The sequence below is a fragment of the Podarcis melisellensis genome (assembly GCF_964234715.1).
Source record: "Podarcis melisellensis genome assembly, chromosome: 1".
NCBI lineage: Eukaryota > Metazoa > Chordata > Lepidosauria > Squamata > Lacertidae > Podarcis > Podarcis melisellensis.
In genome coordinates this window covers 19,945,267-19,968,631 of record NC_138528.1, presented here as the reverse complement: position 1 = coordinate 19,968,631, position 23,365 = coordinate 19,945,267, and the positions used below count along the sequence as shown (strand labels likewise).

The 23,365-nt window shown below is 42.6% G+C and overlaps 1 long non-coding RNA gene across 2 annotated transcripts in view; it reads left to right on the top strand.

Moving 5' to 3' along the window:
• LOC309373269 overlaps window positions 1–23,365 on the top strand; it is a 56,835-nt gene that overhangs the window by 9,718 nt on the left and 23,752 nt on the right. The window contains exon 2 of one of the 2 annotated variants that reach the window (XR_014169924.1): window positions 13,384–13,466. This is a non-coding gene — a long non-coding RNA (uncharacterized lncRNA). Of the gene's footprint in view, window positions 1–13,244; window positions 13,467–23,365 lie in introns of those variants that run through there. The other variant, XR_014169925.1, reaches the window with a different exon arrangement.

Sequence of the window (23,365 nt, the reverse complement as noted above, 5' to 3'; positions counted from 1 at the left end):
GAAAGGAAAACACCTTTACACCCTTAAGGAATGAGAGTGATTGATGCTTAAATTTCTACAACAATGGTTATGCCCCACTGAAGCATTTACAATTAAGAGAGTCAGTATGGATAGACAATGGGCGACCTACATGTACTGGTAATTGCTGGACTTTGCAGGGGTCGAACCCAGACTGAAACCTATGGAGAACTTAAGAAGCCAAGTTACCCGGCCTCGGCTGGGGAGGGCGGGATACAAATAAATTATTATTATTATTATTATTATTATTATTATTATTATTATTGTTATTATTATTATTATTATTATTATTATTATTATTATTATTATTATTTAGGACATGTTTAAAGTATGCCCAAAAATGCATTCTATGGACCAAAGCTCATAATCTGAAAAAGAACTGTTGCAAAATAAGGATAAACTCCTGTCTAAAATGTATAATTTCTTACTAGAATGGGAAACAAAAGATGAGCATCATTGACACACCTATACCTCTGGGAGAAACTTTGGAAAAGTGATTTGAAATTTACCGTGTGTTATTTTCTGAAAGAGAACGATTTGAAAATCATTCATAGGTGGTATTTAACTCCCAGCAGGCTGGCTAAGATGTATAAAGCAGAATCAGATACATGTTGGAAATGTAAAGAAATGGGAGGAACTCCCCCCCCCTCATGTGGTGGACATGTGGAAAGGTAAAATAATATTGGGAAATCATTTATGATGAGTTGAAAAAAATGTTTAAATTTACCTTCTCAAAAAAACCAGAGTCCTTTTCGTTGGGAATAACCCAGACAGAAATCCCCAGGTGCCAGAAAAAGTTCTGTTAGCTCAAAAATGGAAAGTGAGGTCCCTTGTAAAGAGGACTGGCAACTTAAGATGTTAGAATATGCAGAATTTGCAGGCTTAACACACAGAATAAGAGAGCAAGAAGATCGTATATTTAAAGAAGAGTGGAAAATATTTATTGAATATATGGAAAACAATTGTACACAGCTGAAAATGCTGGCAGCATTAAGATAAATTCAACAGAATAAGCAATGTTTGATTGATATAAAAGTGGAAAAATGATTTGAATGCTTATAGTAAAATATGCGGGAAAGTATGATAAGAACCACGCAAGGAGGAGAAGGGAAGTCATTGGATGTTTTAAAGTTTGTAAAATGTTTATTTTGAAATGTAGAAAAATGAAAACTCAATTTTAAAAAATTGTGTGTATGTGTATGTACATTTTCTTCCTTTGTTCTATCTTCCCATGCCTTCTGCAGCATGTATTTCTCTTCTCTAGCTGGCAGGCTGCTCTGGGATGGGCGTTGATTTCCCTGTATTTCCCGTGATAAGAGTGCCCAAGAGAATGGATAGGAATGACTAAACAATAGCTGGCAGGCAACCGCGAGGGCATTCTTGGCACAATGTAATCTTTAGGTGGAACCAGGGCAGCAACTTTTAAATCAAGCAATGTTATTTATGCAACAGGCTCTCCCGTCTTTCTTCAGATGCTTGTTAGCACGGGGCAGCTTGTATATATTTAGTTTCTGGAAGTGTTATGCGAAATCTGTAAGTAATCTGTACAGTGGTACCTTGGTTCTCAAACAACTTGGAACTCAAACACTGCAAACCCGGAAGTACCGTTTTTTTCGCCCTATAGGACGCATCCAAAAAATGAAGGGGAAATGTGGGTGCGTCCTATGGGGCGAAGCCTCTCGCTCTCCAGGCTTCAGGAAGCTCAGCGCAACCCTCCCGGGCTCCACGCAGCTCTGTGCGACTCTCCAGAGCCCGGCGCCAAGCCGCGCCGGGCTCCGGACGGTTGCGCAGAGCTGCCTGCATTCCGAAGCCTCGGGCGCGCTGAAGAGCGCGCCCGGGCTTCGCACAGCTGTCCGCAAGCCTGGGGAGACCGGCGCGGCTCCCTAGGCTTGCGGATAGCAGGCTGTTCTGGGGGCTGGGGTCGGGGGAAGCTCGGGCTTCCCCCGCGCTGGCCCCATGCCTGGGGGGGAAATATTTTTTTTCTTTATTCCCCCCCCCCAAAAAAAACTAGGTGCATCCTATAGGGCGGTGCATCCTATGGGGCGAAAAATACGGTAAATGTTCCGGTTTGCGAACTTTTTTCACAAACTTTTTTACCTGAAGGAGCGTCTCTTCCCCCATCGTTCTGCCCGGACACTGAGGTCTAGTGCTAAGGGCTTTCTGGCCTTCTGGCGGTTTCCTCACTGTGAGAAGCCAAGTTACAGGGAACCAGGCAGAGCGCCTTCTCGGTAGTGGCACCCGCCCTGTAGAACACCCTTCCACCAGATGTCAAAGAAAAAAACAACTACCAGATTTTTAGAAGACATCTGAAGGCAGCCCTGTTTAGGGAAGCTTTTAATGTTTAATAGGTTATTGTATTTTAATATTCTGTTGGAAGCCGCCCACCCAGCCAGATGGGCGGGGTATTTATTATTTATTATTTATTATTTCAGAAGCCGAATGTGCTCCATTTTGAGTGCCACACTCCCGTTTCGAGTGTTACACATCCAATTTGAGCGTTACGCTCCTGATTTGAGTTTTACGCTTCTGGTTTAAGTGTTACATCGAGGTCGGTTTGTTTTGGCCATTTATTTTGTGTTTTTGTGGCTCTTTTTCTTTCTTTTTAGTGACTGCGTGGAACCCAGTTCAGCTACTGATTGATTGATTGATTTTGTGACTGCAGTACATTGTTTCATGCTTTCATATTATGGATCAATAGTCTTGTTAGATAGTAAAATTCATGCTAAACTGCTGTTTTAGGGGTTATTTTTAAAAGTTTGGAACGAATCCATTTTCTATTATTTTCTATGGGAAAGCGCGCCTTGGTTTTGGAACACTTTGGTTTTGGAACGGACTCCGGAACAGATTAAGTTTGAGAACCAAGGTACCACTGTACAATCACAGAGCAGCTTAGCAATCAGTCCTTCTTCACCAGGAACTCTGGGAATTGTAGTTCAGTGAGGGGAATAGGGGTCTGCCAAAAACTCTCGGCACCCTTAACAAACTACCCTTCCCAGGATGCTTTGTGGGAAAGCCAAATTAGTACAGTGGTACCTCAGGTTACAGACGCTTCAGGTTACAGACGCTTCAGGTTATAGACTCCGCTAACCCAGAAATAGTACTTTGGGTTAAGAACTTTGCTTCAGGATGAGAACAGAAATCATGCAGCGGCAGCGGGAGGCCCCATTAGCTAAAGTGGTACCTCAGGTTAAGAACAGTTTCAGGTTAAGAACGGAGCTCCAGAATGAATTAAGTTCTTAACCAAAGGTACCACTGTACAGTGAGGGTTCAGTTTGGGGGGGGTCTATTTGCATAGACAACATCGCGCAAAGTCAGGAATCCCCAGAACTGACCCCCTGCAAGGTGGAGGGCTGTTTACCAGGCTCTGGGAAGGCCACTTTTCACAGCAATACCCCACAGAGGAACTATTTATGACTTGCCAGCTGACTCCGCTGTAAATTCAAACATGGTTTCATGTTAAGGCACTTCACAAAGTAGCTGGGACATTCCAGCTAAGTCTAAACTGGATTCTGCTCGAATAAATGGCTGCAGGTCTATATTAGTCCGTAACCGTAGGCACCAGTGTTTGAAATCTTCAGCAAACAGTTGCTGTGGCATTTCTGAACAGCCATCACAGCTGCCCCCCAAAATAAAGTCCAATTGGTTTATGGAAGTTCTGCTATTTTTAATATGGTGGCTCAGCATATTTGCTGGAATGTCAGAAGAGCAGTTCTGGATCAGGCCCCTCTTCATCGGTATTGAGTGGAAGTGGAACATGGCCTTCATGCTTGGTCATTACTGAATGCCCAGTCCTCCATGGATTTGTCGAAATCCCCTTGTAAAGCCATCTAGGTTGGTAGCCATCACTGCTTCTCAGTGGCAGACCTTGAGGTCTCAAATTTCAGTAGCACTCTGTGTGATGCCAGAATTTGCCACACACCCCACTTCTTGCCTTCTATCCTACATCATAGTTGGGGTGCCCTCGTGGCTCTGCTCCCAGTGCCACCAAACTGTTTGTGCTCCCCTAAATTTGGGTTGCCATGTTTCAAAAAGTAAAATTCCTGACATCTGCAGGTCATGTCTCAGGCAAACCACCCCTAAATCTGCCTCTGTTGCAAATTCTATAGTTCAACGACACACTGTGTGGATAAGTACTTTTACCTGCTCTGAATCTTCCTTGTTTTCCTGTTCCACTGTTTCATTAATTTCTCGGTGGTGCCTTCTATTCATGCCGGTCCTCTGGTTGCTTATTAGCTGCAACCTTGTTTTATAAAACTCACAGCTTTTAAACTGAAGAACCACTTTCCATTGGGTAAACTCTCTCTCTCTTTTTTAAAAAAATAATTTTTATTAACCGACCAATCAAATCAAATCAAATCAAATCACATCCATTGGGTAAACTCTCAGGGCCAGCCCTGTGATGAGGCAGAGTGAAGCAGTTGCCTCAGGTGGCAGAGGTTGATGGGCAGGGAGGGGACAGTGCCATGATGCTTGCCCTGTATCCCCTATGCTAGCCTGGTGCCCTCAAGTTCCCTCAATATATTTTCTTTCACCAATATTTGAGTAAGATTCAACTGTCAGTCCAATTGACTTGTGTATGTATCTTGGGGAAAGGCGCCATCTTGCCCTTTGCCTCAGGCAGCAAAATGTATTGATCTGGCCCTGTACATTCTTCTGTTGCCCAATTGCTTTGTGCTGTAATTGCCTATTCAATACAGACCAGGTAGCCCTATACAGACTCCCCTTTAGCCTATTTTTCCAGTGCACACTGCTCTCCAGGAGAGCAGAAAAATTTCTATTTCCTGCACTGCAGCAGCCCCTGGCGGCTATAGAAAGCAACTACAAATGGTTATTTATTCATTGATTTGATCTGAATTGATACATCATGGGAAAGATAAGAATAAAATTCCAAACGACTTTGCCAAAATGGGGAACTGGGCCACTGCCACTAAATGAAATTAATCAATTGCTGCTGCTCTAGGTGCATCCTCTATGCTTTGCTCTGCAATTTGCATCTCGTTTCATTAGCAGGAAACGAGGTTCTTTGCAGTTTTGGGAAACGTGCCAAGTTTCTCTTTGCTGGTTGAGCCTTGAACAGCAGCAGCTATTTTAATTGAGATCCTCTTACAGATATTAGGGCAGCTTTTGGATATATTCATAGAGCACGAGGCTATAGGTGGCAAGCCGTGATAGCTATATGCTGTCTCCAATGTTGGCCACGTAGTACAGCTCTAAATAGCAGTGGCTAGGAATCACAAGGGAGAAAACTGCTGTTTTGCTCATATTCTGCAGCTTTCAGTCTCCCTCGTAGGCATCCGGTTGGCCACAGTGAGAACAGGATCCTGGAGGGGCCCTGGCCCGATCCAGCAGGCCTTTTACAATGTTCTTAGGGAATATAAAATCAAGTGCAATTTGTTATGTTATCAAGTCAAGTGGCCTGCATGTTAGTGATTGTGTGTGTGTTGTTTTCAACGGTATCTTCATTTTTATGCAAACTCTCCTCTAATAAAAGTGCCTTTTTGTAAACACTGGTTGGCAGATTGAATAATAAAATCCGTAGAAGTGCGCATTTCAAAGGATAGCAGTACTTTCATCTTGGAAAGTACGAAATTGACAGATCTGCCTTTAAATGAGAACTGAATCAAGTATCTTCTCTCATCTCTACACACGAGTGAGTGTTACTCCCATGAAGTAGCTGTGATAGCTGAAGTGGAGGCTGGGTATACCGTAAGTGGGAAATGGAAGCATCTTTGTGTTGGATGAGAAAAATGCCTTTATTTTACTCAAGACGATAGCGGCTGTGATGTGGCCCAGCCTAAGACCTTATGCTATTTGCAGAGTCTATATCTGGAAAAATAAACAGAAAATCTTTCAACACCTGTCTTTACCATCAGTTCCACTTTTACCTATATCTATGAACTGAAAAGTGATAAAGCAGGGAGAATAATCTTTGTTTAGTGATCCTGACAGTCTTAAGCAGGGGTCAGCAAACTTTTTCAGCTGGGGGCTGGTCCACTGTCCCTCAGACCTTGTGGGGGGGGGGCAGACAGGTTTTTTTTTGGGGGGGGATGAACAAATTCCTATGCCCCACAGATAACCCAGAGATGCATTTTTAATAAAAGGACACATTCTACTCATGTAAAAACACACTGATTCCTGAACTATCTGCAGGCTGATTTAGAAGTCGATTGGGCTGGATCCGGCCCCTGGGCCTTAGTTTGCCTACCCATGGTTTTAAGAGTCCCTTAACATGTGACATGAATCTCACTCACAAATGCTTTGGATAAGCACAACTTGAACCATATAATGCAAGTCCTTCTTTTGTCTGTTTGCCTTTCTTGCATTTCACACTATGAGTGCTGAGGGCATTTTCATGAATGGGCCAAACATCGACAATGGTTAAAACATGCATTCTGTCCCGTGTTAACAATGCAAGACTGTTTCCTGCACACATGCACAAGGCTATGCCCTTCAATTTCCCCTCCTTTTAATGTGTAATTAATATATAGTCTGTGGTTCTCCTGTCTATGTTTGGAATGTGGGGCACATCCAGGTTCTTTCTATAGGATGATATATCGTTGGTATCTACATAACACCAAGTAAACTGGCAAAAATGTATAAATCTAAATCAAACAAGTGTTGGAAATGCAAAGAGAAAGAAAGTTATTTTTATCATATGTGGTGGTCTTGTATAAAGGTTAAAGCTGACTGGGAAATGATATATGATGAATTGAAAAGGATGTTTAAAATAGCATTTGTAAAAAACCAACCAACCCAGAAGCTTTCCTTTTGGGAATTATAGGGACAGAACTACCTAAAGTGTATAGAAATTTATTTATATATGTGACGACAGCAGCAAGAATGTTACTCACCCCAAATTGGAAAGAAGCAGAAGTCCCAGCAAAGGAAGAATGGATACAAAAACTTATGGAATATGCAGAAATGGCAAAACATACTGGAAGAATAATAAATCAAGATAAGAAACTTTTTTAAAATAAAAGAATGGAAATGGTTTACTGAATATTTACAGATAAATTGCGAACAGATAAAAACATTGGCAGGTTTATTGTAATAACCTGCAGTTTCATAAGAGTATATATTTAAAGAAGATAATTAAATGAGCAAATTACATGAATTTGGATGTGGAGAAGATATTTAAAAATAAATTGAAGGAACCGCAGAAAGAGGGGGAAGGAAGTCAAACCTTGAAATGCTAAAATGATTGTAAAATTAATGAAATGTATAACTTTGAAAAGTATAAACAAAAATGTTATTTTAAAAAAATGTAAAAAAAACCCCAAAGTTCTTTCTATAGGAGGAAAACAAGGGTAAATTGTGCTGTACCTGATGGAAGGATGTTTCATGACGGGATGCTAAAGCTCTTCATGCCATAAAAATGCCCTGATGTTGCCACATAGGACAGGATGATACAATCTATGTAAATGACTCAGATGTATTAGCAGGTAGCAAGTTTTGCAGCAGCAGAGCACTGTTCAGGTGCTTGTGAGCTGTTCTGAATTGTCTGAGAGCTGCTTGGAAGGTGATGGGCTCTCCTTCGTCAGAGGTTATTAAACAGAGGTTGGATGGCCATCTGTCAGGGATTGTTTAATTCCTGCATTGCAGGGGGTTGGACTAGATGATCCCTGGGTTCCCTTCCAACTCTGCAATTCTATGATTGCATGGTACTCTGGATTGTTTGCATTGGGAAGCTAAGCATCCTGTGCTCTGCTGGTGGCATTGACTGACACATGGGTGAGTGAGCACAGGGCATCTTGTATGATTTCGATTTTCTGTATGATTGACATGCCTTCAGGGTGCAAGAGAGAGACTGCAATAAAGCGTGTTCATCTTGAGGACTCTGAAAAAATACATATACAGTGTTACCTTGGTTCCCAGACTTTAATCTGTTCCAGAAGTCCATTCCAAAACCAAAGTGTTCCAAAACCAAGGTGTGTTTTCCCATAGAAAGTAATGCAAAATGGATTAATCCGTTCCAGACTTTTAAAAGCAACCCCTAAAACAGCAATTTAACATGAATTTTACTATCTAACAAGACCATTGATCTATAAAATGAAAGCAATAATCAATGTAAAAGTAAAGGTAAAGGGACCCCTGACCATTAGGTCCAGTCGTGGCCGACTCTGGAGTTGCGGCGCTCATCTCACTTTATTGGCCAAGGGAGACGGCGTACAGCTTCCGGGTCATGTGGCCAGCATGACTAAGCCACTTCTGGCAAACCAGAGCAGCGCACGGAAACGCCGTTTACCTTCCCACTGGAGCGGTACCTATTTAGCAACTTGCACTTTGACGTACTTTCGAACTGCTAGGTTGGCAGGAGCAGGGACTGAGCAACAGGAGCTCACCCCGTTGTGGGGATTTGAACCGCCGACCTTCTGATTGGCAAGCCCTAGGCTCTGTGGTTTAACCCACAGTGCCACCCGCGTCCCTAATAGTCAATGTACTGTACTATAAAATAAATAAGACAGTATTGGAAATGATAAAAATTAAAATTGTTGTACAGTACACCTGTACTGATGATAGTCATTGTTTGGATGGGGGGCTTTTATCCATTTCCACAGTCACACAATCAATCAGTAGCGGAACTTGGTTCCAGTCACAAAAACAAGTCACGAAAAGAAAGCCATGAGTCCCATAAAACGAAGAGCAAGCCACAGTCGCAAAAAAATAGCAAAAACAAAAGCACCAAATATCACCTCAGAACACTGCAATCAGAAAGGGAAGGCTACAATTACATTGGGGTTTTTTGTTGTTGTTTTTAAGCAAATTAGCAGTGCAACAGTACAACAGTACAAACAGCACGTACAGCTTCCGAAGCAAAGTTTGCAAATTGGAACAATTTCCAAGTTGTTCGGGAAATAAGCTGTTCGAAAACCAAGGTATCACTCTAGAATCTTTTCGGCACACTTCATGACTGTATTCCCTGAAGAATCTTCAGAGGTCCATGGACCTTTTTTTATTCTGTGTTTGTGAGCCCCTGCTTTCTAGAGTAGTACAATGCTCCAGTTGCATTCAGAACGACCCTTAACAGTGGCGTAGCAGCACCGCTTGATTGACCTCCTGTTCTAGGTTTGTGAAGTCTTGTTGCCTCTAAAACCTAGGGTGGATCTATACACTGGGGGAAAACACGCTATAAATATCATAAATTAAATTGTCACAACAACAAAAAAAAAACTATGTAAAATCGCACAGAAAAGTTTCGTGCTCTACAGCGCCATCTGGTGTTGCATATTTATAATGCATTTAAAATGCTGTTTTTTGACTAATGTAAATGAGTCGCTTGTTACTGGCCTGCAGCACTTCTCTGGCATATGCACAACAGTTTCAGTTTGCAGAATATACCTAAAAATAAATAAATAAGAAACTCAGTCTGGTGGGCCCCCTGATTGAATGAATTGCCATTTTTTGACATTACTTTTTCCATTCACCTCCATTTCTGTCTCACAGCGATTCCATTATTGTCGGCCTTTTCACTTCACCTAGTGCTATATGTTTATATAAATATCAAGTCATAGTAATCCTAATTAAACTTTACCAAACCGTTAACCCGGGGTGGGGGATTATTACTCATTTTTCTCTCAAACTAAAGAAGGGAAGTTTGAGTCGCTTAAAAGAGAGAGAATGAAGAACTGCAGAATCAGCAAAAGAGTTAGGATGAAAATGGAAACAATTACTTGACAATACTGAATAAAGATGTAGCCTGAAAGGAATGTAAGCTGCAATCCTACCCACTTACCTGGGAGTAAGCCCCACTAAACTCAATGGCACTTACCTCTAAGTAGATATGTGCACTTGCTGGGCTGCAGTTCCAGCCATATTTACTCAAAAACAAGTCTCATTCAATGGAGCTTCTTCTTCTTCTTTGGCGATCACTCGTGGCCAAATAAAATTGGCTTCCATAAGCACAGTTTTAACAATGAGTCCGTAAGTGACTATGGAGGCCAATTCTGGACCCACACGTCCTTCCACAGTGGGGACATTGGTTTCCGGGTGGGAGTTGATCACGGTGTGGATTTGCCAAGCGTGCCTTCCCCTTAGCATGTTTCTCCCTTTTGTCCTGAGTTCAAGTGTCTTCAAAGCCCATGACACCTTTGGTAAAGGCTGTTCTCCAACTGGAGCGCTCGCAGGCCAATGCTTCCCAGTTGTCAGTGTTTATACTACATTTTTTTAAGATTTGCCTTGAGACAGTCTTTAAACCTCTTTTGGTGACCACCAGCATTGACCACCAGGAGCTTAATCCCAGGTAAATGGGTAAGATTGCAGCCCATGTTGTTGTTTTTATTGAATACTGACAGAAAGCAACCAGAAGATGGTGCTACTAAGCTGGAAAAGAATGCCTGATATATTAATGCAAACTCCTGGAGAAGCTTAGCAGCACACACTTGTTTATTTCTTTCCTCACACAGTGTGTCTTGCATTTGTCAAGTTTATAACTTCACCAACCAAAATAGTGCCCAAACCATACTGAAGCCAGGAGCCTTTTCACGTATGAAAAAGAATATCCAAGCATGCAGAAAGGAGAATATCTTTCAGAGGGAAGATTCATGGATACCTTCTTTAGGGGTAAAGGATGAAACTGCCTAGAGGAAAATCTGCATGCTCTGTCCTTGCCCCTGGCATGGTGCATATGATATGTAATGTAATTCCATAGATAAATGAGTCTTCTGATTGTTCTTTAACATAAGGCGAAATATTTGTGGTAAATGTTTTGCGCCAGGCAAAAAACATCCCTCTTCAACCAAGCCTTTGGCTGATGAATATTCCGCAGCCTTTTAAATGTGTTGTTGCTTTGTTGTTTTAACTATTTATTTGTGCTTATATCTTATGTTTTTATCTTGTGAATCGCTCTGAGATTATTTGATGAAGGGCAGTATATACATTTTAATAATAAATAATAATAATAATAATAATAATAATAATAATAATAATACATTCCCAATTCTCTCAGTTTCTCATTGTTCCAAACTTAAGTTCTGTTCTCCACATCAGTTTGCATTTTCTAAAAAAGCTTCATCAGAGTTTTTGTGCAAATTTCATCCCATACACCATTGGTGCCTGTGGTTTTTGTGTTTTGTGCACATATTTTACAAAGCATTTTACAAAGCAATTTCCCCCAATAAGTGGGGGGTTTTGTATGTTATTTTCACCAGATAAGAACACGGGCAGGATTATTGCAATAACCTGCAGTTTTATAAGTGTATATACTTAAAGTAGATGAATAAACGAGTAAGTTAAGTTAATTTGGAATATGCAGTATATATATATATATATATATATATATATATATGGAACTGCAGAAAGAGGGGGAAGGAAGTCGAGTTTCAAAATGTTAAAATGGTTGTAAAATTACTGAAATGTATAAAATTGAAAATAATGAAGAATTAAAATAAAAGTGGAGGGTCTGCAGAGGATATCAACCTTTCGACTTGGGTGGTTTTAAAAGGTAATTAGACAAGTTTGTGGAGGGCAAGGCTAACAGTGTCTAACTAGCCATGATGGCTGTGTTCTATGCACACTGCCAGAGGAAGTATTCTTCTGCGTACCAATTGCTTGAATTCTTGAAACCTCCGGAAGGGAGAGTTGCTTTTGCACACAGATCAGTCACCTGTGCGAACAGGATACTGGACTAGATGTGCCACTGGCCTGACTCAGCAGATTGTTGTTATGTTCACTGACTTCCAATATTTGGTCTTTTCCAATCCAGTTTACAGTCCTCAGCGAGGCACAGCACCCTCCTTCCGTTTAGGAGACAGTTTCTTGGCTGGGAGCTCAGATTATTAGAGTGGCTTCAGTTATGTGCCCCTGATTGGCTTCCCAGAGTTGATTTACTCCCCTTATTAGCAGACTGGAGTGCCACTTTACTTACATTTAGTTTGGGGCATGAAATTAAATAGTCCTTGCTGGACCCCTATATATTTTAAGCGTCTCCTGTCAGTCTGCCTCTGTCAGTCAACAGAAGGGATATATAAGCCTGCACTTAATGCAGTGCTATCTATTTGCTCCACCTGACCATGCAGTAAAACGCAGCTGAAAAACTCTAGGGTCCGATGTAGCTGAAAATAGAAGTTATTTCTGCACTGTGGAATTTTGCACTCTGACTCCACAAGGCTTTTTTAAAAAAAACAACCACCACAAATTATAACACAGTAGTTTTGAAAACTTCAGGAAACAACGAAGTGGCTTCGAAATGTTGGCAACTCTGAAAGCTGTTCTACAGTTATTAGTGACAGAATATCTCTGTACATTTAAGTCTTTGAATCCTAAATACTAGGAGCAAAATTGGTGGCGGTGGCTGGCGGGGGGGACGGAACCACCTACCTTTACATCCAGCTTGTGAGAGCTGGGAATCAGAGTTAAAGGTAAAGGTAAAGGGACCCCTGACCATTAGGTCCAGTCGCGGACGACTCTGGGGTTGTGGCGCTCATCTCGCTTTACTGGCTGAGGGAGCTGGCGTACAGCTTCTGGGTCATGTGGCCAGCATGACAAAGCTGCTTCTGGTGAACCAGAGCAGCACACAGAAACGCCGTTTACCTTCCCACCGGAGTGGTACCTATTTATCTACTTGCACTTTGTGCTTTCGAACTGCTAGGTTGGCAGTTGGCAGGAGCAGGGACTGAGCAACGGGAGCTCACCCTGTCGCGGGGATTCGAACCGCCGACCTTCTGATCAGCAAGTCCTAGGCTCAGTGGTTTAACCCACAGCACCACCCGTGTCCCAGACTAGATCTAACTCTAACTCTAACCAGAGTTAGATGTCAGCAAACACAACCAAAAAGTAGCTAGCTTATAACTCGTCCCCACAGTATGAAAAATGATGAAGCTGATTCAATATTTGTTATTAACGCAGCGCTATGGAGGGGCATTGGCCCTGGTAGTCATCTTGCAGCAGCAAGCTTCGGTGGTAGCATTTCTGCAAATTGGCCTCCCACAGAGGGTCTGGTAGTTTTCCTCACACCACTGCAAGCTTCTCCTTTGTATCAGTTAGCAATCTCATCCTGAAAATTGCTGGATCGGCAGGGAATCCATTCACACCTACGGCTTGCCATATAAGGATGGCCGCATTTGCAAGCAGCTACTGCACAGTGGAGGGCATGTGAGAATTAGACACAAGACAGGTCACTGTTTTGCTTCCTTGGCATGACCCATTAATAGCCCCTTCACCATGGAAAGGCTGTGCTTTGCCCCTCTCTCTCACACAAGGAAATCCGCTCCACTTTGTTCCCCAGCAAGGTGACTTTTTCTGGTCCTTCCCTGCTTCTCATTCAATTCTGGGTCACTATTGCCTGCCTCGTACAAAGTTGTCTGTCCAGTGCATGCAACCTAAAGAAGAATGCAACCTTTTTTCATTTTGTTTTCTGACTTCCTTAAGGTGCCTTTCACAGCGCTGCAGAGAGACGCCGCAATCTCCGTTCGATAACTCAAACTGGGTCACTCGGAATGCAGAGCCTCCAGGTTGGTCCACATTTCATTTATTTATTTAATCCCACTTCTGAATCACTTCCTGGGGAGGGGGGGGGGAACCCATAATAAAAATATCGGTGCAAGAAAAAACACACAATTGCACGCATATAAACAACCCCAACCAGTTTGGTGTTGTTTTTTAAAAAAATGACGATTAAAAACAGTTTCACACGTCAAAACAATTTCACGTGTAAAAAGAAAGAAAAGAAAGTCGAATATTTTTATGGACAATATAACAGGAACAATGGAAGAATCAGCATTAGTTCACCAGAACAATAAGAATAAATAATCAGTAATAGAATCGTTGGAACTATGGAGTTGCAAGGGGACCCGAGGGTCATCTAGTCCAACCCCCTGCAATGCAGGAAACTCAACAATATAATTTGAAATCTGTTTAGCTTCCATGGGATTGATAGCTAAAATGGGATTGATAACTGTCAGAGTCAAACGTAGAAAGGTATTAAGGTTTTCAGAACATTGAGAATGGATGATGGGTATTTATGCTTCCAGTTTTGAGCTACAGTGGTACCTTGGGTTACAGACGCTTCAGGTTACAGACGCTTCAGGTTACAGACTCCGCTAACCCAAAAATAGTACCTCGGGTTAAGAACTTTGCTTCAGGATGAGAACAGAAATCGCGCAGTGGCAGTGTGGCAGCAACGGGAGGCCCCATTAGCTAAAGTGGTACCTCAGGTTAAGAACAGTTTCAGGTTAAGAACGGATCTCCAGAACGAATTAAGTTCTTAACCCGAGGTACCACTGTATAAGTCTCTTTAGGGATGCAGTTGGACAAGTAGATAAATAGGTACTGCTGCGGCGGAAAGGTAAATGGTTTTCCAAGTGCTCTGGTTTCCGTCATGGTGTTTTGTTGCGCCAGAAGCAGCTTAGTCATGTTGGCCACGTGGCCTAAAAGCGAGATGAGCGCCACAATCCCGTAGTTGCCTTTGACTGGACTTAACTGTCCAGGCGTCCTTTACCTTTTTTTACCTTATAAGTCTCTTTGTTAGAAGGGTTCTCAGGTTCCTCTTTCATTGTCCATCTGTTGCTCTCCATGTCACAGGAATGTAATTTAGAAGTGTGTAACCCTTGCAAGCATTCCCCCCCAACCCCCCAAAAGTTAATACGAACAATTTCTGACTTACAAGAAAACACCACAGGGCACACCCACAACTGGTACCTCAAATAAAACATTATCAACTCCGGTCAGAACTTTGGCGACCCAATATAGCCGAAACATTTCACTGCTGTATATTACACAACTGAAAATTGTGTAAAATCTAAGAACACATTTTTAAGAGTAGAAATCCAACGAAGCAGAGTGACGGCAAGGGAAACACGCATTCATAAGAACAAAAAGAAACGTGTTAACTTATTGTTTCATGCATGCGTGTGTGAAAAATCTGGCACCTTTACATAAAGTAACATAATTGACATACAGGTGGAACCTGTGCACATTCAGATTGGAAAGTGGAAAGAAAAAAATGGATTTTCTTCACAGGGTTTTGTTCATACCTAAAGAAGGTGTAGGGACGCAGGTGGCGCTGTGGGTTAAAGCCTCAGCGCCTAGGACTTGCCAATCGAAAGGTCGGCGGTTCGAATCCCTGCGGTGGGGTGCACTCCCGCTGCTCGGTCCTAGCGCCTGCCAACCTAGCAGTTCGAAAGCACCTCCGGGTGCAAGTAGATAAATAGGGACCGCTTACCAGCGGGAAGGTAAACGGCGTTTCCGTGTGCAGCTCTGGCTCGCCAGAGCAGCGATGTCACGCTGGCCACGTGACCCGGAAGTGTCTCCGGACAGCGCTGGCCCCTGGCCTCTTAAGTGAGATGGGCGCACAACCCCAGAGTCTGTCAAGACTGGCCCGTACGGGCAGGGGTACCTTTACCTTTACCTTTAAAGAAGGTGTAACAGTAGCCTGAACTCATTACTATTATGCGTCCTACTTCCTATCAGCTCCACACTTCTTCTTTTTTTAAAAAAAAGCTTGCCTCAGCAAAGAATTCCAGGTATTGACCTCACAGCCCTGAAGGAAGATGAATAATGGGTCTGATCAAATGGCTTTGGCTCTTTGATGTTGGTTGAAATCAGTGACTGAAGAGAAGAAAGAGCGATGAGCCAGGGAGGGAAAGGGCCCATGAATTATGAAAAGTGATTCAAACTAATGAGGAAGGAAAGTTTGCTTTATTCTAAAGAATAATAATAAAAAAAACTAGCTGTGAGGGGATCAAAGGGTTTGGCATTGTCTTCACACACAAAAACGACCTACTGCATACCTGGCTTTTGTGGCCATAGTGTAACATGGCAGCCCATTCTTAGCTTTTGGATACTGGACTGGGAAACTGGGAAAACCAGCTGAGGCGTGCTGGGAACAACCGCTCCTTATGCCACATATTGACTTAACTCTGGCATGTTGCAGCAAAACAGGAATTGACAGGAAAGGTGAAAAAAATGGTTGACCTGAGTCAAAACCCCTCAGCAGGTAATCCCATCAACCAACCCCTCAGGGAGTAAGCTCATTATTATGTCCAAACAACAGAGCACCTATTGGGCTTTCAGTTCCTGAGTTGGGAGCACTTTTGTCCTGGGAATTAACATTTAAAGATGTTCAGTTTCTGTTAATTGATTCTCATGGGAAACTTACAGATTCTGGCTTCAAACAATTAACTCAAGGCAGTGTCAATTTACTCTTGGCAGAAAGCCCAGGTCAGCTTGACCTAGAAACTGCTTACTCTGATTGGTTAACGACCAGCATTCAACTCTTAACTAGGGATTGCTAGCTCAGTTTGATGTGAGGTGTGTTAGGAGTAGAAGTGCTGTGTATGGTTTTGAGAGAGAGAGAAAGAGAGGATTTATTTTGCTTTTATTTGTATGCAGAAACTCTGCTGGTTTTATTTTCTCCTTTTTAATAAATCCTGTAAATAGTTATTCTGAGTCTAGCTGACTAGTCATTACTGCCGCAACTAGCTTCTTCGCTGTGCAGGAAAACTCTGCTACGTTTGGGCTAAAGCCAATAGGGCTATGCCTGACACTTCAAAGTTCCATGAGGTTATGGGCATTGTGCTGCCAGCCTGAGTTGTGGTGGTGTCAGCATCAACGGCGTTGGTTCCAGTAGTTCCAGAAGTTGTTGTTCCTGGCTGGTTCCTGACCGTGGTGAGCTGGTGACGCAGCGGACAGAAGGACAACAGCTGCAGCGTGTGAGTGCTGGGTGCTGTGGTTCCTGTTCTCTCTCTCGGTGGTCGTGAGTAGCTGGTTCCGGGTTCCAGGGACATCGCTCTCAAGATGGCCTCACAACCAGTTCAGATGGCTTTTGAGCGTCTGAATGACTCCAATTACTTGCTGTGGTCGGAACGCATGCAGGCAGTGCTGCAGAGGGATCGTCTCTGGCAAGTGGTGAGTAAGTTTCCTGTGAAGCCTGATGATGAAGACCTCGATAAAGATCAAAGAGCAAGGGCCACAATTGTCTTGGGGCTGGAAGATTCCCAGTTGCCGTATGTGAGGGGAATCAAGACAGCTAGAGGTGTGTGGCAAGCACTTAAAGAACTCCATGTGCATGAGACAGCGGTCTCTAAGCTGTTCATTCGCAAGGCATTGTACAAGGCAATGTTACAGCCTGGGGTTACAATGCAGGAACACCTACACAGTTTACAGTTAAAGTTTGCAGCGCTACAGGAAAGAGACTGTGCGTTAGACCAGCAGGAGAAGGTGGCTATTATTTTGAGTTCTCTCCCGGAAAGCTGGGAAAATTTAGTTTTGTCTCTAGAAGGCATACAGGAGCGTGATTTATCAGTCAGTTACGTTACTGGGCGTTTGATTGAAGAATGGCAGAAGAGGCAAGAAAGGTCGTTTGCTACAGAGGCTTCTACAGGTGGGCGGTTTGGAGGGAGTTCTCATGCCGTGCCAGAGGTGAAGCAAAAGCAGCCTACCGGTGAGGAGTCAGCGTTTGCTGTTAGGCGTTGTTTCCGATGTGGGTCCTCAGCGCATCTAAAACGACAATGTCCGGAGTTGGTCAAGTCTCAGTTGCCGGTGCAGGAGCAGAGACGAGATCAGCAGCAGCAGTGGAAAAAGAAATTCTTCAAACGAAAACAGTCGGCTCAGCTGGTGACCGGCGAGGTCAAGATTGCTGATGAGAAACAAGCGGTCTGGGTGGTCGATTCGGGAGCATCTCGCCACATCGTAAATTCAGATGAATTGTTTGTTTCCAAGAACTCAGCACAGCGCAGCCAGGTGGCTCTAGCAGACGGAAGTACTTCCGAAGTGATTTTGGGGGGTGCAGTTTTTGTTCCTTGTCTTCGTGAATGCCTGCAAAATGTACTTTGTGTGCCTTCATTAAGGAGCAATCTGATGTCTGTAGATTGTTTGCTAAAAGCTGGGTTTAAAGTGTATTTTGAAGGAGACAGTTGCATTATTAAGAAGGCTGGTGAGATTTTAGGCACTGCTAAGTCAGAGGGAGGCTTGTTTTGGCTTAAAGCAGGATCTCAAGTTGCAGCAGTAGTCAGTAAATCTCAGCCTGCAGTGAATAACAAAGCTATACATGACAACTGTGTGCACTTATTGCATAGGAAAATGGGGCATGCTTGCTGGAAAAGTGTACTAAAAATGTCTGAATTGGCTGATGGGGGTGATTTAAAGAGTTGTAACAAGTACCTTGATTGTAATGTTTGTAAAAAGGTTAAAACCCACAGAGTCTCTTACCCCAGAAGTGACAGAGTTAGTGAGTCACCGCTACAGCTGGTTCACATGGACGTAATTGGTCCATTTGCTGTAAGCAGGGGTGGATCGCGTTTTTCATTAACAATTGTGGATGACGCCACACGTTACTCTTGGGTTTTTCCCATGAAGAACAAGGGTGACGTGTTCACTAAGTTTAAAGGCTGGGTGGCATCTGTGGAAAGATTTCTGTCCACTAAACTTAAAAGGATTCAGACGGACAGAGGTGGCGAATTTATGTCAAATGCTTTTAGAAATTGGTTACAAAAGCGTGGCATTGGGCATAGAAAAACGAATGCTTTTTCCCCAGAGGAGAATGGCGTTGCAGAGCGAAAAAACAGATCTTTACAAAATATGATGTTTGCCATGCTTGATGATGCTGATTTGCCCATGTCTTATTGGGGGGAGAGCATGCTCACCGCGTGTTATCTCCAAAATAGGCTCTTTCATCAAACAATAGGTACAACCCCGTACTTTAAATTGTTTCAGAAAAAACCCAAAATTGACCATTTGCATGTGTTTGGATCAAAAGCCTGGGTATTAATTCCAAAACAAATGAGAAAGAAGGGAGATCCTAAGACCAAACAGTTAGTGTTTGTGGGTTACCAGGAGCTGGGAAAAGGTTTCCGCTTTGCTGAAGGGACAAATGGCATTGTGATCTCCAGGAATGCCAGTTTTTGTGAACATAGTGGCTGGGAGAGACTACATGCCAATACTGAGGTTTGGTTTGAACCTTCCCAGGAGATTCATGACTCTGAAGGTAAACATAGAGAATCAGAGTCTGAGGGGGAGGAAAGTTCAGATAAGAGCTCTCAAGAAAGTGGAGTTAGCCAGAGACCAGTTGCTAAGCAACAAAAGAGAGGTCGTAGTTCTGAAGAGGAAAGTGGGTCAGAAGAAAAATTTTCTCCCAGAAGATCTAAAAGACAAAACAAAGGAGTGCCTCCAGTGCGTTTTTCTCCTGATACTGCAAATGTTTTTAGTGTGATTGCAGAACCCAAGAGTTTTCAGGAGGTGTTAAAGTTACCAAAAGAGGAGGCAGAGCGCTGGAAACAGGCAATGGAGGAAGAGATGTCCTCTCTGAATGAGCACAAGGTTTTTACACCAGTAGCAGCGCCTGAGGGGGCAAAGATTGTAGGCTGCAGCTGGGTGTACAAACTTAAACCACTGGTGACAGGAGAGTACAAATACAAAGCTCGTTTAGTGGCACAAGGATACTCTCAGAGGCCTGGAAAAGATTATGACGAGACTTTTTCCCCTACTGCTAAGGGGGACAGTGTAAGGCTGATTCTAACGCTTGGAGCAAAGAGAAAACTCCTGTTAAACCATTTTGATATCCAGACTGCATATTTACATGCATCAATATCAGAAGACCTGTATCTAGCCGAACCGCCTGGTTATGAGACAGGTTCCAATAGAGTGTTAAAATTAAACAAAGCTCTATATGGTCTCAAACAGGCTGCAAGATCTTGGAACAAATGTTTCCATGAGGCCTTAGTGTCATTTGGTTTCAAGCAGAGTACAGCTGACAATTGTGTTTATGTACGTGGTACAGGCAGTGATCAAGAGTTTTGTCTGATCTATGTAGATGATGTATTGTATGCCTGCAAAACAGATAAACAAACTAAGAGGTTTGCCAAACAATTGTCCAGTAAGTTCAAAGTGAAAGACTTAGGCCCGGTTAGGACATATCTAGGGTTGGAAGTGTGCTGGGCCCAAGATGGCAGCTGCCTAATTAGTCAGCAGAACAAAATTAAACAACTACTGACTACATACAGAATGCAGGATTGCAAAGGGGCAGTGGTGCCTATGGATCCAGGTTTCATAAAAACACTTCATACAGATGAGAGTCCTGAATTTGAACATCCTGATGTATATCACTCTGTAATTGGAAGTTTATTGTATCTAGCACAGTGGTCCAGACCTGATATTAGCTATGCAGTAGGCATATTAAGTAGATTGGTCTCAAAACCCACACTAAATGCCTGGAAAGGGGTAAAACAAGTTCTGAGATACCTCAAACAGACAATTGGCTATATGTTACAATTAAATTCTTCAGAGGATGAAATGTTGAGTTGCTTCTGTGATAGTGACTGGGGAAATTTGCCGGATAGAAAATCTGTCACAGGACTGGTCATAATGGTCGGTGGAGCTTTAATCAGCTGGCGGTCACGCAAGCAAGACGTTGTAAGTGTGTCATCAACGGAATCCGAGTACGCCGCATTGAGTGAATTGTGCAACGAGGTGATTTATTTCACGCATTTGTTAGCAGATTTAAATGTAAATTGTGGAGAACCAGTACAAGTTTACATTGATAATCAAGCTTGTATAACTTTAAGTAAAACAGAGGGTTTCAAATCACGTTCTAAACATATCTCTGTAAAATACCAAAATGTGCGTTGCTGTGTACAAGACAATATAATCACCTGTACTTATGTATCAAGTGAAGAAAATGTAGCAGATGTGTTAACTAAACCATTGGCAAAGGTAAAGAACAAGCGAATGTGCAAGGGTTTAGGTTTGCTAGAAAAATGATCTTCTACATAGGTGTATTTGATGTTAATTGTCCAGCAGAATCTGTGAGGGGGTGTTCAGTTTCTGTTAATTGATTCTCATGGGAAACTTGCAGATTCTGGCTTCAAACAATTAACTCAAGGCAGTGTCAATTCACTCTTGGCAGAAAGCCCAGGTCAGCTTGACCTAGAAACTGCTTACTCTGATTGGTTAACGACCAGCATTCAACTCTTAACTAGGGATTGCTAGCTCAGTTTGATGTGAGGTGTGTTAGGAGTAGAAGTGCTGTGTATGGTTTGAGAGAGAGAGAAAGAGAGGATTTATTTTGCTTTTATTTGTATGCAGAAACTCTGCTGGTTTTATTTTCTCCTTTTTAATAAATCCTGTAAATAGTTATTCTGAGTCTAGCTGACTAGTCATTACTGCCGCAACTAGCTTCTTCGCTGTGCAGGAAAAAACTGCTACGTTTGGGCTAAAGCCAATAGGGCTATGCCTGACACTTCAAAGTTCCATGAAAAGATTACAACCAGTATATGATCTCCTTTAATCAATGGATCCACAACATGACAACACTCACAGCATATGAATGGTTTACTTCTAGATGCAGACTTTGTCTAAATATGTTGACATTTGGAATGAGTTTACAGTGGCACCTCGTGTTAAGAACTTAATTCGTTCTGGAGGTCCGTTCTTAACCTGAAACTGTTTTTAACCTGAGGTACCACTTTAACTAATGGGGCCTCCTGCTACTGCCGCTGCGCTGCCGCCGCCGCGCTGCCGCCGCCGTGCAATTTCTGTTCTCATCCAGAAGCAAAGTTCTTAACCCGAGCTGCTATTTCTGGGTTAGCGGAGTCTGTAATCTAAAGCGTCTGTAACCTGAAGCGCCTGTAATCCGAGGTACCACTGTGTACAGAATATAGCAGGCAATTAATAACCATATATGTATTAGGACAATAATATTAGTTATATATCTGTGTATATAACAATGTATGGAGATGGACAATAAATGATTACATTTAGTGTACTAAACTGTATCTTTCTTTCTTAAAGTGCTTTTTGCACTATCCTCCTCTTTTCTTTTCTTTCTTTTTCTCTTTCATCAATAAAATCAATCAATAAAAATCACAACTATCATGATTCAAAATGGCTGCCAAAACCTTAAGAATGGGTCAGCGAGACATGGTGTCCACCAACACTCCAGCTATTATGGAAGCTGTCACTGATAAAATTAAATAATTTCATGCTCCACTTACTGCTGAGTGGACGAAAGTGTTCGATTCTATGAAGGAAAAATTAGAATTCTTAATGCAAAAACCCCCAGACCATTGAAACAACTGCAGATGAACTGCTGGACCTGGTCATCCAGTAAAACATGGACTTTATTAAAAGCCATTTTGAGCTCTCTATAAAGGTGGATGACCAGGAGATTAGAGTGAGATGATAAAACCTGTGCTAGAGGGGTGTTCCAGAGGGGGCTGAACAAGAGGATAGGATCAAATTTTTGCTGGTATGGTGGGTGACCAAGATCCCTAAAGTACCCCTGTCTCCTGGTGATATTGAAAGAGCCCAGCAAAGTTTAGCTCCCAAGCTCAAGAATTTATCTATGTGCAGATACATTACCGGGGTATTTCAAAGACTTTAAGGAGCTTTGAAACCAGTAACTAAAAAATAACAAGCAGCTCAAGTAAAATATTGTTAGGCTTTCCCACAACTAGTGGGGTTTGCTACTAATAAGAAGGAGATGACTCGCTTTCTGCAGCTACTGAATTTAGGAACCCCTTGGGATTTAGAAGAACTGGAGGAAAAAGATGAGAGCTTATCTGTGGAAGATTCCATGGAATATAGTGCCAGTTATTTCAATGGTTTGGTCGATTCAAAATGGGCTAGATCTGTTCTCAGAAATGAATATCAAATACAATTTGCTTGACGTATAGAGGATATTACCCAGATAGAGATCACAATTTTAATTCACCTAGGCACAACAGATATTGTAGAATTAATTGCCTACCAACATCTAACACTCTTCATACTAGGTTCCAAGAAGCATACATAGGTTACGTTTCTGGTACTTAAGGTTGGCCTGGGAGAGATGCCTACAGAAAACCCTGAAGGACCTCTGCCAGTCGTGTCGACAATACTTAAGGGATGTGGGTGGTGCTGTGGTCTAAACTACTGAGCCTCTTGGGCTTGCCGATCGGAAGGTTGACGGTTCAAATCTCCACAACAGGGTGAGATCCCATTGCTCTGTCCCAGCTCCTGCCAACCTAGCAGTTCGAAAGCATACCAGTGCAAGTAGATAAATAGGTACTGCTGCGGTGGGAAGGTAAACAGCGTTTTCCGTGCACTTTGGTTTCTGTCACGGTGTTCCATTGTGCCAGAAGCAGTTTAGTCATGCTGGCCACATGACCTGGAAAGCTGTCTGTGGACAAACACCGGCTCCCTCGGCCTGAAAGCGAGATGAGTGCCGCAACCTCATAGTTGCCTTTGACTGGACTTAAAAGTCCAGGGGTACTTTACCTTTTTTTTTTTTTTACAGTACTGAGCTTGACGGACCAATGGTCTGACTCAGTATAAGGCAGCTTCTGTTATGTCCTGAAGTTCTCACCCTGGGCCAGCAGGGGGATACTGTAGAGAGTTTTCACTCAGGTCCACATATGCAAATAAGGAATTAAAAGTG